The sequence below is a fragment of the Crinia signifera genome, chromosome 4 (genome assembly GCF_055691185.1).
Source record: "Crinia signifera chromosome 4, ASM5569118v1, whole genome shotgun sequence".
Lineage (NCBI taxonomy): Eukaryota > Metazoa > Chordata > Amphibia > Anura > Myobatrachidae > Crinia > Crinia signifera.
Window position 1 is genome coordinate 139,265,461 of NC_139220.1, and position 15,963 is coordinate 139,281,423.

The 15,963-nt window shown below is 39.3% G+C and overlaps 1 protein-coding gene and 1 pseudogene across 15 annotated transcripts in view; one reads left to right on the forward strand and one right to left on the reverse strand.

The window, feature by feature from the left end:
• The window catches only part of NAV3 (neuron navigator 3), a 582,637-nt gene that overhangs the window by 376,668 nt on the left and 190,006 nt on the right, over positions 1 to 15,963 (forward strand). The window lies entirely within an intron of this gene.
• Positions 2,801 to 2,938, reverse strand: LOC146076266 (U2 spliceosomal RNA; annotated as a pseudogene).

Below are 15,963 nucleotides of genomic sequence, written 5' to 3' on the forward strand. Positions count from 1 at the left end.
CATTAACAAGGCAAACCATGCCTTGTAAATGTCTGCCCCTTTAAAAAAAATCCCACTTTAGCCAGCATTCCGCATGACCACTGGACTTGCAACCCAGTACATCATGGGTGGCCAAACCTGTCTTCAAGATCTACCAACAGTTCATGTGTGAAAATGTGACAGTTAATAATGACTACAGCTGTGCACCAGCTGGGTGATTTGGAAAATGTGGTCTGTTGGTAGATCTCGAGGACCAGTTTGGACACCCCTGCATTACATATTGCCCATTATACTTGAGGACTGGACCTGCTTTACTTGATTCTAAGCTGAGGTTTCTATGAATGGGTTAGGTACGAGAGGTCGATAGTCATTGGTTCACCATGGAGTATTTTCTTTTCAAAATGTTAGTGTTGTTATACTGACACAGGTGTAATGCTAGTGTAGTTTGCATGTTTAAAGTTATAATACCGTCATGAGCAAAATACTCTGAGCAGCAATAGACTCATGTTAGGATTCTGGCACTGGCATACTGAAGCCCACATAATCTCTGGTTACACAGCGAGTATCAACCCCCTTACTGCATACCCTATGATTGGCATATCATTGCGCTATTTGATAAAAAAGAGTAAGTACTGTTTTATCTGTATACCAGATGACGGACCAATGACTCAACCGCACACATTTTATTTGAACATTACAGGCCACAGTGTATATCTCAAAGATGTCCAAGTGTATAATATTTATGTAAAACATAATATTTTTCATGTGTTAGGTTTTTCAGATTCTTTTTCTAAACAATACAGAATAGTAGTAGTGTTATTTATCAATGTTTTTACATAATATATTTTGCTTCAAGTTCTAAGCCTTGTTTTGTTTGCATTGGATGTATGCCTTGCTTACATGTGTTAGAAGAATATCACAACCATGATGTATCAGTAATGTTGTGTTCTATCTCTAAGCTACATAACAAGGGATTGCTGTACAATGCGTTTTATTTGCAATTAAGGTTTTATTTAGCTCGTTATTGATATGGAACAGGTTTTTAATTACAGAAATAAATATTATGGACACAGAAATAAATGATCCTGTCTTCCTTATAAGCCTGAAAGAAGGTCATATGTAATCATTCAGCTGGCAGCAATCTGTCATTCCAACTCTAGACCCTTTGCTGTAGTGTGTATACCCCTGAGTTATAGGTGGTGGTGGTGGGGGGGGGGACACATATTATTCCCACCGTACCATATTAGGGGTGAACAGAGCCAGATTAAGGTCTAAATGGGCCTGGAGCTGAAAATGATCAAGGGCCTATTATGCGCAATAATAGGGGTTGTGGCCAGCACCTAATAATGTGAGTGGTGTGACCAGTGTTCTGGTTGGGCGGTCTGCTCATGGGTGTTTCTCTATTTGTGTAAATACTTTCAACTAATTATATATATGCCTGGAAAAGGCAGGGGGCTGGCATAAGAAAAATGCAGGGAGATATATTGGTGGGTGCCCTCCAAAGGTGCACCCGCAGGACGCCGATGTCCTAAGATACTTGCAGGATGAGGCGGCATTCCAGTCATAAAAAAATACTGAAAACCGAAACTTGGTAGACAATATGTCAGCACCTTTTATGTGGTAATCTAAGTTTACCACACCATATACCCCTTATACAAATCTTGCAACACAATAGTAACCCCTTATGAGTTTGAAGAAACTCAGGGAGCCCGAGGTGTGCTCCCACCACCACCAGTGCTGTGCCTAAACACGTGCAAAGGGGGCAGCCGTACGAACGTGTGGACCCTCTCCCAAAGGAGAAAGGCCCCATGGTTCCCCTAACCCCCCTCAACCATAAGGCCGAGGAAGGGAAAAAAGGGATCGGTGGGTCCTCTTCGCCGAAGCTCAGAGAGACCCGCGTTTCCTCCACCCCCGGAAGGGTTTTGGACGGTGGGTCCTCCGCACCCGAAGGTTTGGAGAGACCCGCATAGGCTTCCCTCCGCCTTGCGGCTTGGGGTTGCCCTCGAGGGGACCGGGACTCTCCCCAAAAGGTGAAGAGTCCCAGTCACGTTTGGGGAACGGAAGGCCCGTTAGGGACAGCCGCACTACCCAAATCAAAAAAACGTGACAAACTAACGAAAAACGTGAAGTGCTCAAAAGTGCAAATCAAAGAAAGAAATAAAAAGAGGCCCTAGCCAGAAGGCCGGGGTGGGGGTGTAAAAAATTGTCCTACCCCATCCAAAAGGACGAGGTAAGGACGTGTAGCCTAACCTAGAGGGAAGTGCGCGGTGCAAGTGCCATTCAGTGCATGGTGCTGGACATCACCAGTGCAAATCAGGCACCCCCGAGTTACCCCGGGGGCACAGTGCAGCCTCGGGCTCCAGGCAGCCGACCAGTCAGCGTCCGACCAAGTGTTTCTCCGTCTCACCAGCAGGTACTTTCCAGCCCCTGGCATGGGAATGGGTACTCCACTGGGCTTTTCGAAAGACTCCTTTAGGGGCTGCACCCCCCTCGGAAGAGCAATCTACTCAGTCCCAGTGTTTCTCCGCTCCCAGGGTTAAGATACTAGGCTGAGCTTTTCGCTGTGCCCAGGCTGGTGGTTTAGCCACCCTGGACCAATCTACTCGGTCTCAGCTTTTCTCCGCTCCCTGGGAATGGATACTAGACTGAGCCTTTCGCTGACTCATCCTTCGGGGGCTACGAACCCCGTCAAGAGAGTCAAACTACTAGGCCCAGTGTTTCTCCCCCCCTCTTACCAGTGGGTTTACGGAAACAACACCTCCTACCACTGGCAGAGGTGAAGATACTCAGCTAGCCCTTTCACTGCTCCCGGGAAAAAACAGAGGGGTCCCACACCCTCCGCCCATCAGAGCAGCTACTCAGACCAGTCTTTCTCTATTCTCTGCCAGGAGGCCAGTCCATACCCAACTGATAAGAACAGATACTACACTTGATCTTAGCCAAAAGGCCGAGAAGCGATATTATGGACACAGAAATAAATTATCCTGTCTTCCTTATAAGCCTGAAAGAAGGTCATATGTAATCATTCAGCTGGCAGCAATCTGTCATTCCAACTCTAGACCCTTTGCTGTAGTGTTGATACCCCTGAGTTATAGGTGGTGGTGGGGGGGGACATATTATTCCCACCGTACCATATTAGGGGTGAACAGAGCCAGATTAAGGTCTAAATGGGCCTGGAGCTGAAAATTATCAAGGGCCTATTATGCGCAATAATAGGGGTTGTGGCCAGCACCTAATAATGTGAGTGGTGTGACCAGTGTTCTGGTTGGGCGGTCTGCTCATGGGTGTTTCTCTATTTGTGTAAATACTTTCAACTAATTATATATATGCCTGGAAAAGGCAGGGGGCTGGCATAAGAAAAATGCAGGGAGATATATTGGTGGGTGCCCTCCAAAGGTGCACCCGCAGGACGCCGATGTCCTAAGATACTTGCAGGATGAGGCGGCATTCCAGTCATAAAAAAATACTGAAAACCGAAACTTGGTAGACAATATGTCAGCACCTTTTATGTGGTAATCTAAGTTTACCACACCATATACCCCTTATACAAATCTTGCAACACAATAGTAACCCCTTATACTGTACTTGGTTCTTACACATTATGCCACATGGAATGAGACAAAATTCACACACCGATTGAGCAAAAATTCACTCTATGACACAGAGTGAGTCAAAATTCACATTATGCCACACATATTAAGGCAACATTCACATTTTGCCACATGGATTGAGCCAAAATACACACTATACCAGGCATGTCCAAACAGTGGCCCTCCAGCTGTTGTGAAACTACACGTCCCAGCATGCCTTGACATAGTTTTAGCATTCCATAATTGCAAAACTTTGGCAATGCATGATGGGACTTGTAGTTTCACAGCTGGAGGGCCATAGTTTGGACATGCCTGCACTATACCAAACAGATTGAGCAATAATGCACAATATGCTTTATAAATAGGGGCATTGCGCACCAAAGGCGCACATTAAAAATTTACACCATAATTCCCATTACATGTTAAGCCTCACACCATAATCTCCATTACGTATTATGCCAAACACCATAATGCCTATTATAAGTGTTGCTTACCTACATGTTCATTGCCAGGGGTTCCATGCTCATTGCCAGGGGTTCCATGCTCGTTGCCATGTGGGATTACATGCTCATTGCCAAGGGGGAATACATGCTCGCGGTAACTGGGGGACAGTCGCCGCCGGCCAGAAATGACAGCCATTAACAGCCAGGCAGAGAGCGGGGGGCTGCCCGGCTGTATTCAGAGCACTGCATGTCCCGGCTATTTGAAATAATACCCCTTTCATACCAGAAAATGCAGGGAATATGGTCCCAGGATCATGCAGGGACATTTTCGGACTGGCCCCTTTTACACCAGCCTAGTCCCTGCATTTTCTGGTGTGAGGGGGAGAGAAAACCACCCCCGCCCCCCTTTAAACAACCAGCTATATCTTCGGAACCAACTGACCCATTTACATGTAGCCTTCAAATTATTTTGGTCCCGTGAAACTGGGCCGTTTGGTTCCAGAGAAATCAGTCCTCAAACAACATGAACAGCCATGAAATTACATTTCAGAAATGAAAAAAAAAAATAGTTTTACCTGCAATATCTCTAGAACCAATGAACCCTATTTCAAGAGTGGGCCTGGAGCTATAGCTCCATCAGGCCCATTGTTAATCCGGCTCTGGGGGTGAATATCATGCTAGTAACTCTACATCCCCAATACATTCTCGGGTAGATGAAGAGGAGTGGGTGTAACACATTCCTGTAATGTATGTATATATGTAATGAGAACTACCTTGAGCCCAGATGACTCTTGCTCTTTATGTAATACCACATATTCTACAGTACATGATAACGGTACTCACAAAATGTTTTTGGTGACTTTGATTTCTGTCGTTCATGATAGATGTACATCATCATATATGTAGTTCATTTCCAGATATGGCAATGAAACCCTAAAACAACCGTAACATTCCTATTGTAAGTGAAAATCATATAAACGATAAAGCATACTCTATAACATTAGAATTTACACTGTACATAACAGGTGTGCCATAAATTGATCAAGTATTTAGAGATAAAACTGTGTGTGATTACTGTATGTAGCCCCTATGAACCTAAACCTAATTAGAGAATAACTAAATATGCTGCTGCCATTTGTTATTTTAAAGTGACTTTTGCAAGCAGATAAATTTCACATTTGGTAGAAAGAGAGCTGATAACAAGAAGATATCAGGTAGGGGCGCAATTACTAGACCTGGTTTGCAAAAAAGAAGCTGCAGTACAAGAAAAGGGGGTTGTCACTCCTCTACAAGAAGATACAAAAAGGGAAATACAATAGACTGCGCTAATTATTAAATAAAAGGTATTGAAGAAATGCCAGTAACCTAAAAATTGAACATGGTTTAATGTAAATATTAAACAAATGTAGCAGCTCAGGTTAAAATCAACAGTTTTACATATATTGTGCACATATAAAAAATAAATTGCAATGAAAAAATGGGGGGAATTTAGAAATTCCTAAAGTGACTGAAAATTGTATCCAGACGGTACCGTATATTTGTCAAAGAGTCCCGCTGGATGGGGGGCAAAGAGTGTTGAGCCCGCTTGGATCCGTTCCTATTCTGCCTCAAGTATGAGGGACCTGGATGGCTGGGGGAGGGATTAGCAGCTTGGTGTTAAGGAGTGAAATGGAACTCCTGCTGTTCCTCAGATGCCAGGGAAATAACCTGGTTGTGGATGGTCTCCCCGAATGAGTGCCAAAGCAAGGTCTGGAGGCTGGTCCGGTCTCTCGGGTGGTATAGGCTTTTGGGGTCTTGTAATAGAAGTCAGTCACTTTAGAAGGTTCACCAACGCGTTTCGCTCTATGTTAGAGCTTTTTCAAGGTGTGTGCATGGCTGCATCCAGAGGGTTTAAATACCCTTCTCTGTTCTTAAGGGGGCGGTTATTTGGTCTGTGATGGCTCCCAAGAAGTTTCTAACCAGATATCCACCAGTTGGTCAAACATGGAGACTGCTTCCACCACAGAGAACTCTAGGACTCCAGCTAATGCCACAGCAAAACCATCTGACGCCTGATAAACCAGATATTTATCTGATAAGATTAGATATGATAAATAACCCAAACCAAATTTATTTACTTTATTACCTTTAAATATAACGGCAACGCTGAAATGATTGCACACCCACACAACCTTGTTATAAAAGGTATGACAATGCTTTACTTAAAGAATAGCTTCATTACAGATATTTGCAAATGCAGACTAACACAAGAAACATAAAATTGATTAGCTAATACTTAAACAGTAATTCTAAATCAAATCAAAATGGACACCTTTCAAGGACAGTGATCAGCCATGATTAAACCTCCTTCATAATTACCTCCAGCCCCCTGTGCTTCCTTGTTCTTTCTCAACTGCCTTTTCCCTCCTTCTATCACTCTGATATTTAAACCTTTATCACATTAATTAATTAATTACTCATAAGCATTGAGTCTTATTGGAAAGCTCTGCTTTCAATCATGATGTCATAATTAACCCAACACCCAACTTCAGTGGCCTTGTGGGTCTACGCATGTGTGGACTTGTTCCCATATTATTCAGTTTGTGGAGTCTAGGTGTCTGTCCTTGTTCTATTATACTGTCAACATCACATTCTTAAGCTTCTAAAACCAAAAACAATATTCTATAAGAAATCACTTTTACAGCACTGTTCTGAATGATCAGCCATTTTGTAAAATATTATTATGCAAGTCATGGTTCAACAAAATGGCTGCTGCTCTTAACATACAGTATTATAACTGTTTAGCGCAAAGGGAAGGCCTCATACGCAGTGAATAGTACAGTGTGCAACAAGCTAAAGTCATCTGCAGCAATAATAGCGGCAGTCAGGAAAACAGAATATAATAAAAGCATAGATTTATTGATTAGTTGATTTTCTGTATTATCAGTCCATCCTCAACTTTTTTCATATCTCCGAAAAAAAGTTCATATCTCTCGTACTGTGCATCATTTGTTTCTCTCTTAATACATCGGAAAACCTTCTTGAAGCATTTCACTAGTATACAGAAAAATCAATAATATTATCTTGGCAAAAACATCAAACTTCTTAAAGCATATATAACATTGACTTATGCGAACCAGTTATTGGGGTTCAACCAAATAAACCAACTGCAGTGAATCACATCACTCACACCTGTTCAATAAACTAAATTTTTTCAACCCAAATAATTTAATTCAACTTTCCTTTTAACGTCACCATCAGTTTTGTACCATATTTTAATTATATTCACAAATTCAAATACAATTTTATAAACTTGGGATAATGTAAATAAGTGTGTTTCTTTAATATACCATGTGTTACTTTCAAATCTTCATGTTGAATCACCACTGCATCAATCAGTAAAAGTAAAATTTTATTACAATAGATCTTGTTTGTAACCATTTAGAAACCTTAAATTTTGTAAATATAATATAATCCTTGTGGTAATGTCCATATCTTAAGAGACAGTATGTTTGAGAAAACATCATAAGAAACAATTCAATGAGTACCCTTTTTATCTAGATTTTATACTAGCTCACTCAACTCTGTCACATGATAACTACATGTTTTGTTGTACTCCAAAATATCTCCTGTTATTACACTCTTTACCAATTTTAAACCTAGGGAGAGTCAGTAACCTTATAAGATTCACTTGTGTAAATCCTACATAGAAAATGAAGTGTTGTTTGATTTGACTGCAAATATAAGTAGCCATTAACCCAACATTACCGGAGTGATACCGTAGATGACAATATAACCAACAATCAGTTTACCTTATTGTTCTTTTTATCAGCTCATGATGAGCGTCTTAGGAAGAAATGTCAGTTTGCATATAGATATTATATTTGCACCATTGTTACCATCCTTACTTAGAATGCCTCTTCTTTACTGATACCTTACTAGATGTATTCTATCAATGGTTCTGGTGTGGGCGTTCTCAGTTACTTTTATGTTATTACTCATATATTTATTTTAAACCTTTTAATTAGTTTAACATATTGGCTATCAGTATTTTATTACCATCCTCTGATGCATACCGAAACCTGGGAGCATCAGTAGTATGATGTATATGTGTGTCTGTTATGATTATTACTATACTTGTGGGATTAAAATTAAAAGCAGAAGTAGAATACACCACCATGACTCCAGTAATACCTCTTTGATAACTATACACACTGTCCTTGCCAGCAACCAATCCCTGGTAACCCTCATTCACTATAAAAAGATAAAAACTTAAAAAAACAAAAATGACTTCTTCAGTTAGTTAGTGTATGGGAAACTTGGTCACTCATGGGGATCATTGTTTTACACCTTGTCCACAACCCGCAGGGACACCACTAAGGGTATCCCCCGATTCCGTGGACCTCTTCTTGCCCACAACCCGCAGGGACACCACTAAGGATGCCCCCCGATTCCGTGGACCTTGTCTTGGTCTGTGTGGGGGCCCTGGACAGGCCCATCATCAAATAAGTTTATTAAGTTAGAATCACAGTCACAATATTTATCTGCATCAGTTTCTATTTCTTTCAACTGATATCACCACCAGGTCGGAAACCTTCTTGCAGTGAGACGCATTAATTCAATCGGTTTGTTTCACAGGGACGGGTCTTGCCTTTGATCTACGAGACATTTAATTGTAAGAATTTTCTCACCATTGCATAGTCTCCAGGCTGGACCTTATAACAACATCCCTTCATAAGCTTGTTTGCTTTTCTGGTAAAGTATTTAGATGATGTGAGAATTAGAGTGACAAGTCTGCTGCTGGATGTTGAATAGGGATTGATGGTCTCCCAAAAAAAATGTATATATCAATTAAAATAATGATCTTATAAGGGGACAGGTTCAGTGGCTGCTGAGGAGTAGTGTGAATGTCATACAAAACCGAAGACAAAACTTCAAGTCAACTCATGGTAATTTCCACACCCACCCTAAATAATGTGTTCTCAATGTGCATTTGTTACCATGTTCAATTCTGACTAAAACCTTTTAGTGAATGGTGAGTGCAACCAACCTTCAATAACCATACATTGATTTAGTCCTTAGAATACCTTTCCTGTCAAATATGTACCTCTATGATTTTTTTTTTTTTTTTTAATACCATATACCTTATGGGATAACATATCTGAACACCAATTTCTCAATAAATTTATTTGCTGTAAAGGATGCTGTACATGGGACAGCTGGGATGTTCCTTATAATCAAGATAACATATCAGATACCATTTAAATATAATGACAATTTTAAATGCATGTAAATTCCCCAAAAAATATTTTTAACCTTAGGAATGGACCAGTGGTAGGAGAAATGTTTGATGGTTCTATAGGAATAATTTTCCTGAGTTCATTCTTCTGCAGATGCGTTTGGGCCTCTGCATAAGATGAAATCAACATACATGCCCTCTCTCTCCTTACATGGGTCATCCCATGGGCAGCTTCCGCATATGCCAGGAGGAGGGGTTTGGGGAGCTACTGGTCTGCCCCCACCATCTTTACATAGGCCATTAACCTTTTGACTGCATCCATTCATCATCCATTGGCACATTCCTGTTAAATACACAACTCTTGATGTTTTATGAGATTCTGCTGGTCAATTGTAAAAACATTAAATTGTATAGTGGTGTGATTCACAACAGTGGCCATCTTATTTTTGTTACCAAGTGCAACAAGATCACTTTATAACACGTGAGCTTGACACTTAACAACTACTGCCTTTGCAGGGAGTTGCACAGCCTCAATTAGCTCCTTTACTTGCTGTGATATTAGCGTATTATATCATAGCAAAATCACGATGGAAAATGAGGATCTCTAAATCCAATACTACCGCATATCCCGTATATGGCCATCCTGAGTCTCCTTGTTGGTGACGACTACAATCTTTGTAGATGGTAGTGGCGTGTCAGAGATATCAGGTCTAATTGGAGAAATTTTGCTTTAAATATTCCTCACAATTATGTTCTAAATCCTGCATCTCATCCATCCTCTGGGACTCCCGGGTCCCACCAGGTAGCAGAGTAGCAGGATTTAGCGTACCACACCTGACAATAGTCAGGTCATGTGGCGCTGGGAGCAAAAGTTCCCAACGAGAGAACCATGCACTGGAAATGTGTCTTGTCCGTGAAGAGTTCAGTAAGAAAGCAACCGCATGAGGAACACATAATGTCAGTGGGTGTTGTAGTACAATGTCCTCTACTTTCTGCACTAAGGCCGCGGCAGCCGCCACAGCTCTTAAGCATGTCGGTAATGCAGCTGCCACTTGGTCAAGTGCGCAGCTGTAATACCCAATCGGTCTGTGTGAATCCCCATGTATATGTGTTCAAACTCCCAAGGCCTCTGCTTGTTCATTACAGTAAAGACATATGATAAATCTGATATATCCAGTGCTGTGGTTTCTGTCAGTGCGTGTATCAGAGCCTCAAATGAAGCAATTATGTCAGTATATTGTACTTTGTCAGCTCTGTGTCAGTTTGATTTAGTAGTAGTAATAGAAAAGGTGTCAGTAAGAGAATCCTGTAAAGAATTTAAACACATCATTATATCATAAACATATTGAATCAGTATCGTGGTAGGAATCATGCAACTCATTGTGGGACATAGTGGGGCTGTCCATAAAACTTTGGCTTAATTGAGTCCACGTATATTGGACTGTGCTGTAAATAAATGTAGTAAGTCCTGACTATCTGCTATATGATTGTAAGAACTATGCAGATCATAAATCAATGATTAGATGACTGTAATACTTCCATAACTTTAAAGTGAATTGATTTACACTAAAAAAATAATAAGAATAATCGCATTGGATAGATAACCTGCAATACCAGAGTGTTGCAAATACTATGGCTGTTAAATAGTATGCGTTGTTGTAAAATCTGGAAAAAAAACTATTTCTTGTGGTCCATAGATGTTTAGAAACTTCTGACATGATTAGTAATGAAAAACTCATCAAAATCCTCTAACCCCGTGAGGGTCCTCATATCGGTTAGTGCCTTCTGACAGCAGTCTCTCATGGATTCCTGTTAATAATACACAATTTCTTCCAAACCACTCTGAGAAAAAACAATCATTAAATCATTACAAATATTTGAGAGAATATCATGATTAGTTGTGCAGCAAATGCGATTACTAATAGCAGTACCCAGTTGTGCTGCACCTAATTGTGACCTCCATTCCTTATTTGTGGGCTCATATGCATGACCAATGGATCTAGTAAAGTGGCAACATGCAATTAGATAAATCAGTAAGCATAAAAATGCAACTCAATATGCATCTTATAATAATCACTATAAAATCTGTATTTTTCAATAAGGGCTTTGATAAGGATTCTGCAGAGGTACCTGCAGACTCAATATTTTTTCTAAATAATTTCTAGTGGCTCAGTAATAATAATAATAATAATAATAATAATAATAATAGTATTTTTTTTTAAAACACTTGCTTTTTCTGTGCAAAATGAAATGCATCAATTTGTAAATTAATCTTTTCTCTGGAATGGTCACACCTCTATTGGCTGGGATTTAATTTAAATAAAACAAGTAAAAGCAATAGCATTATTAAGCTCAGACATCATATTAGCATTTGTCATTTGGAAAAAAAAATGGCAGTTTTTTAAACAGATGTTGACAAAACAACATTATCACTTGAGGGAAGCAATGGGGAGGGGGCTGGAGGTCATCCTTGGGTATGGCTGATCACTGTCCCATTCAAACATTGCAATAACTTTAATCTATTCATTGTGCCTTTTCAAAAGGGTAAACAATATCTTCAATTCTAAAATCTTTCATGTCCTTGTTATGGAAAACAGTTCTGTAACACTCCTTGGATATTTCACATCATTTAGGAATAAAACTTTACTCTCTTATCAATATCATTAACCATTTCCTGCCTTTAATCTCCTACAGAGTTATTTCTGATGTTACTCTCACCTCATCACTGAAAAAAAAACTTCTTCCCTTCTGCTTTTTCAAAAATAAACAAAAAATTTCAAAATTATTCTTTTTTTTCCCCATTTTTTCTTTTTCTCCCTAAGGCTCTAAAAGACATATCACCTCTCCTCACTTCTCACTGAACAGAATTAACCCCTCAGTGAGACAGTACAATCTTTCCAAACATATGTGGGTTAGTGGGATATACTACCTCAATTCTTGAAGCTTTCACCACCTGTCACCAGACCATTGCGCGTTCACTCTCATCAAATAATCATTACCTCACAGGTGCATCATCATCGCCAATTCCAACTAACTATGACCAGCATAGTATTTTCTATTCCTTCTCACTTGCTCACACTAGTCACATACTCAGAACTTTCTGTGATCCCATACAAATGCTTAAAAAGGTGTTACCTCTTTCAAAGACAAAAATGTAAATAAAATAAATGAAAAATTTCCCAAAAAAACCTAACCTTGCGTTATGTGTCTGTCACTGTTATCACACCTACGCCTTCCACATACTGTCCTCTGTTATCAGTATAGTGGGCCACCTACTGTCCATCTCTGTTATCAGCCTGGTGTTTCATCTACTGTCCTCTGTTATCAGTAGTCACGTGTCCCACCCCCACCCTTTCTTCTCTTATTATTTTTTCCCATATATTCTACCTTGTACGTAGGTGGCAGATACCCCCTGTGAATCTCGCTACCGGTCAGCACTCTTCACAGGAAAAAATCAACTCATCAAATCAGAAAAAAATTATATGCAATATGTCATTCTTTGTTACCATATCTGCACATTGTCTAAGTGATCATTACACGATTAGATCACTATCTCCCCTGGTTATCTAGCTAACTGTGGCCACAGTATTAACCCCTTAAGATACTCTATTAATTTAGTACCCTCCCCCTTTCAAAACAAACAAAATTAAATTAACACAAATCAAAAACAAAACAAAAAATTGGCTTAAAGAAAACCCCACAGCCTTGAGTCAGTTATCACTGATTACCTTCCATTCATAAGAATAAAAATAAACCCAGGATTTATCTGCGCATTACTCAAGGTATATCTGATTCAATATATGTATCCAGATCAAACAAATAGGCAACAGAAATTGCCAACAGAAAACATGGTCTAATATATCAATATGAACCTTTAAGAATAGATGTTATATTGGACTTATATCTCATCGATATATATCACTTTTCTTATCCAAAATGTATTACTCATTAAATGAAAAAAACATTGAATTCACATGATCATTTCCTGTTTCTTCACCTAACATGGACAACTCCTTATCTCGCATTACATCAACTGAATCCATCACTTTAGAGTTTCCAACTCACAGCTGCTTTGTTTAATAAACCAAAAAAATTAAATCAAAAACCCATAGCAGAAAAACATCAGTCCGACATTACGGACTTCATCTCCACAAGACAAGAGAAAAAACTTTACAATGAGATAAACTCGATCTTACTTTCTTTGTTATAAACAATATTCCAATTAACTTTATTTATTCTGGTGGTAAAAATGAACTGTTACTTGGCTTACAATGTTAGCGTCTACTCCTTTAAACTCTGTATTTTAACGGACCTCTGTCTATGGATATAAAGAAATTAGCTCAAACTGTTATTGTAATCAGACTGCTTGCTAGCTCTAACAATGCAACGTATACTTAATTATTTATTAACATTTTCTTATATAAACCATATACAGTAGAAAATCCGAGGGTTTCCAAACAATACAGATTATGGATAAATCATGCATTCCATTTTTTCCACATGTTGCTGGCCAGACAACCAGAAAGAAATGTAAATACACAATCTCCTATACCTATCTCTAATCACCAAATTATAAGCACGGGAAAACCTACAACAAATATATGCAACTTCTTTAAAATTTATAGATTGGACAAACAAAGAAACTCTAATTATCAAAACAACCGCTACAGATTAGTTACTTCAGCAATATCCTCAGCAGACAATATACACCAAACAATCCAACCGCGGTCAAAAAATAAAAACAAACAAAAAAAATACTGTCATTTAAAGAATATTTTTTTTTTTTTTAAAAAGTAGAAAATGTATTGCCAGCATAACCTTTATACCAATATGCTTGCTATAGTCTGCATGCTTTGCAAATAAACTAAAGAAATACTCTTCCTGACCCAAGCAATGTTGTTTACAACTTCTTGCCAAGTTTCTCGCTGCTCTCCTTATCTATTCTCTGACACAGAGAAGAAATGGGCGATGCGGGGGGGTTTAGCAAGCTGACAGTCTGCAAAATGCAGCGTTGTCTTTCCATGCCTTAAATTACGATCTATTTGTTTTATAATTAAATAGCGAAGTTACTTCAAGTAATTGTGGATTACCATACCTTAACAGATGTTTGAGAAGATTAGGGTACACAAATGCACCGACTTTAAAAAAATTCTACACATTTTTTTTTTTTTTCCAATAGCTATTTTTTTTTTTTCAAACTTTGATCTTCTCAATAACTGATAAAATATGGACACCAACCATCATTGAATCTCGCTGGGGCCTCCAACTGATAAACCAGATATTTATCTGATAAGATTAGATATGATAAATAACCCAAACCAAATTTATTTACTTTATTACCTTTAAATATAACGGCAACGCTGAAATGATTGCACACCCACACAACCTTGTTATAAAAGGTATGACAATGCTTTACTTAAAGAATAGCTTCATTACAGATATTTGCAAATGCAGACTAACACAAGAAACATAAAATTGATTAGCTAATACTTAAACAGTAATTCTAAATCAAATCAAAATGGACACCTTTCAAGGACAGTGATCAGCCATGATTAAACCTCCTTCATAATTACCTCCAGCCCCCTGTGCTTCCTTGTTCTTTCTCAACTGCCTTTTCCCTCCTTCTATCACTCTGATATTTAAACCTTTATCACATTAATTAATTAATTACTCATAAGCATTGAGTCTTATTGGAAAGCTCTGCTTTCAATCATGATGTCATAATTAACCCAACACCCAACTTCAGTGGCCTTGTGGGTCTACGCATGTGTGGACTTGTTCCCATATTATTCAGTTTGTGGAGTCTAGGTGTCTGTCCTTGTTCTATTATACTGTCAACATCACATTCTTAAGCTTCTAAAACCAAAAACAATATTCTATAAGAAATCACTTTTACAGCACTGTTCTGAATGATCAGCCATTTTGTAAAATATTATTATGCAAGTCATGGTTCAACAAAATGGCTGCTGCTCTTAACATACAGTATTATAACTGTTTAGCGCAAAGGGAAGGCCTCATACGCAGTGAATAGTACAGTGTGCAACAAGCTAAAGTCATCTGCAGCAATAATAGCGGCAGTCAGGAAAACAGAATATAATAAAAGCATAGATTTATTGATTAGTTGATTTTCTGTATTATCACGCCTAAAACTCCTCACCTTTCCACAACTTAGGTCAGCAAGTGTGACATTATCCAGTTCTTAAAGACCTTTCCTACTAGTCAAAAGTATTTCCAAAATTTGGAGTCTCCAATGGATGTCACTCATGTGAAGGGATGGGTTATGGCCCTAAGGTCTGACTGACACAGAGGGTCTGGAGAGACCTTGTAAAGCTTCTAAGACCTGGTGAATCGACAATCGCATGGCCACATAGCAAAACTAATGCAAAGCATCCTGGGATGTATAGTTCACTAACATCTGGAGGGCCGGTGTTGCCCAGCCCTGATCTACAGTATAGGTGCACAGTACCACTTAATGGACCTTATTCTGGTTGATTTGCAAGACTGTGAATTTCCCAAACATGCGAGTCCACCAAAGGCTGCCCACCCACCCGCAACCCCTCACGCACGCTGCGATCTCCTGCACGGGTGTGAATGGATAATTTGCATAATCATCCATCCGCAGCCGGGGAAAAATCATTCGATGGTCGACCATCTAATGATTTCTCCAGCACTCGCAGATCAGAGACACCTCTATGATGTCTCTGATCTCTGAGCATCCTGTCCGAGAAGTAGG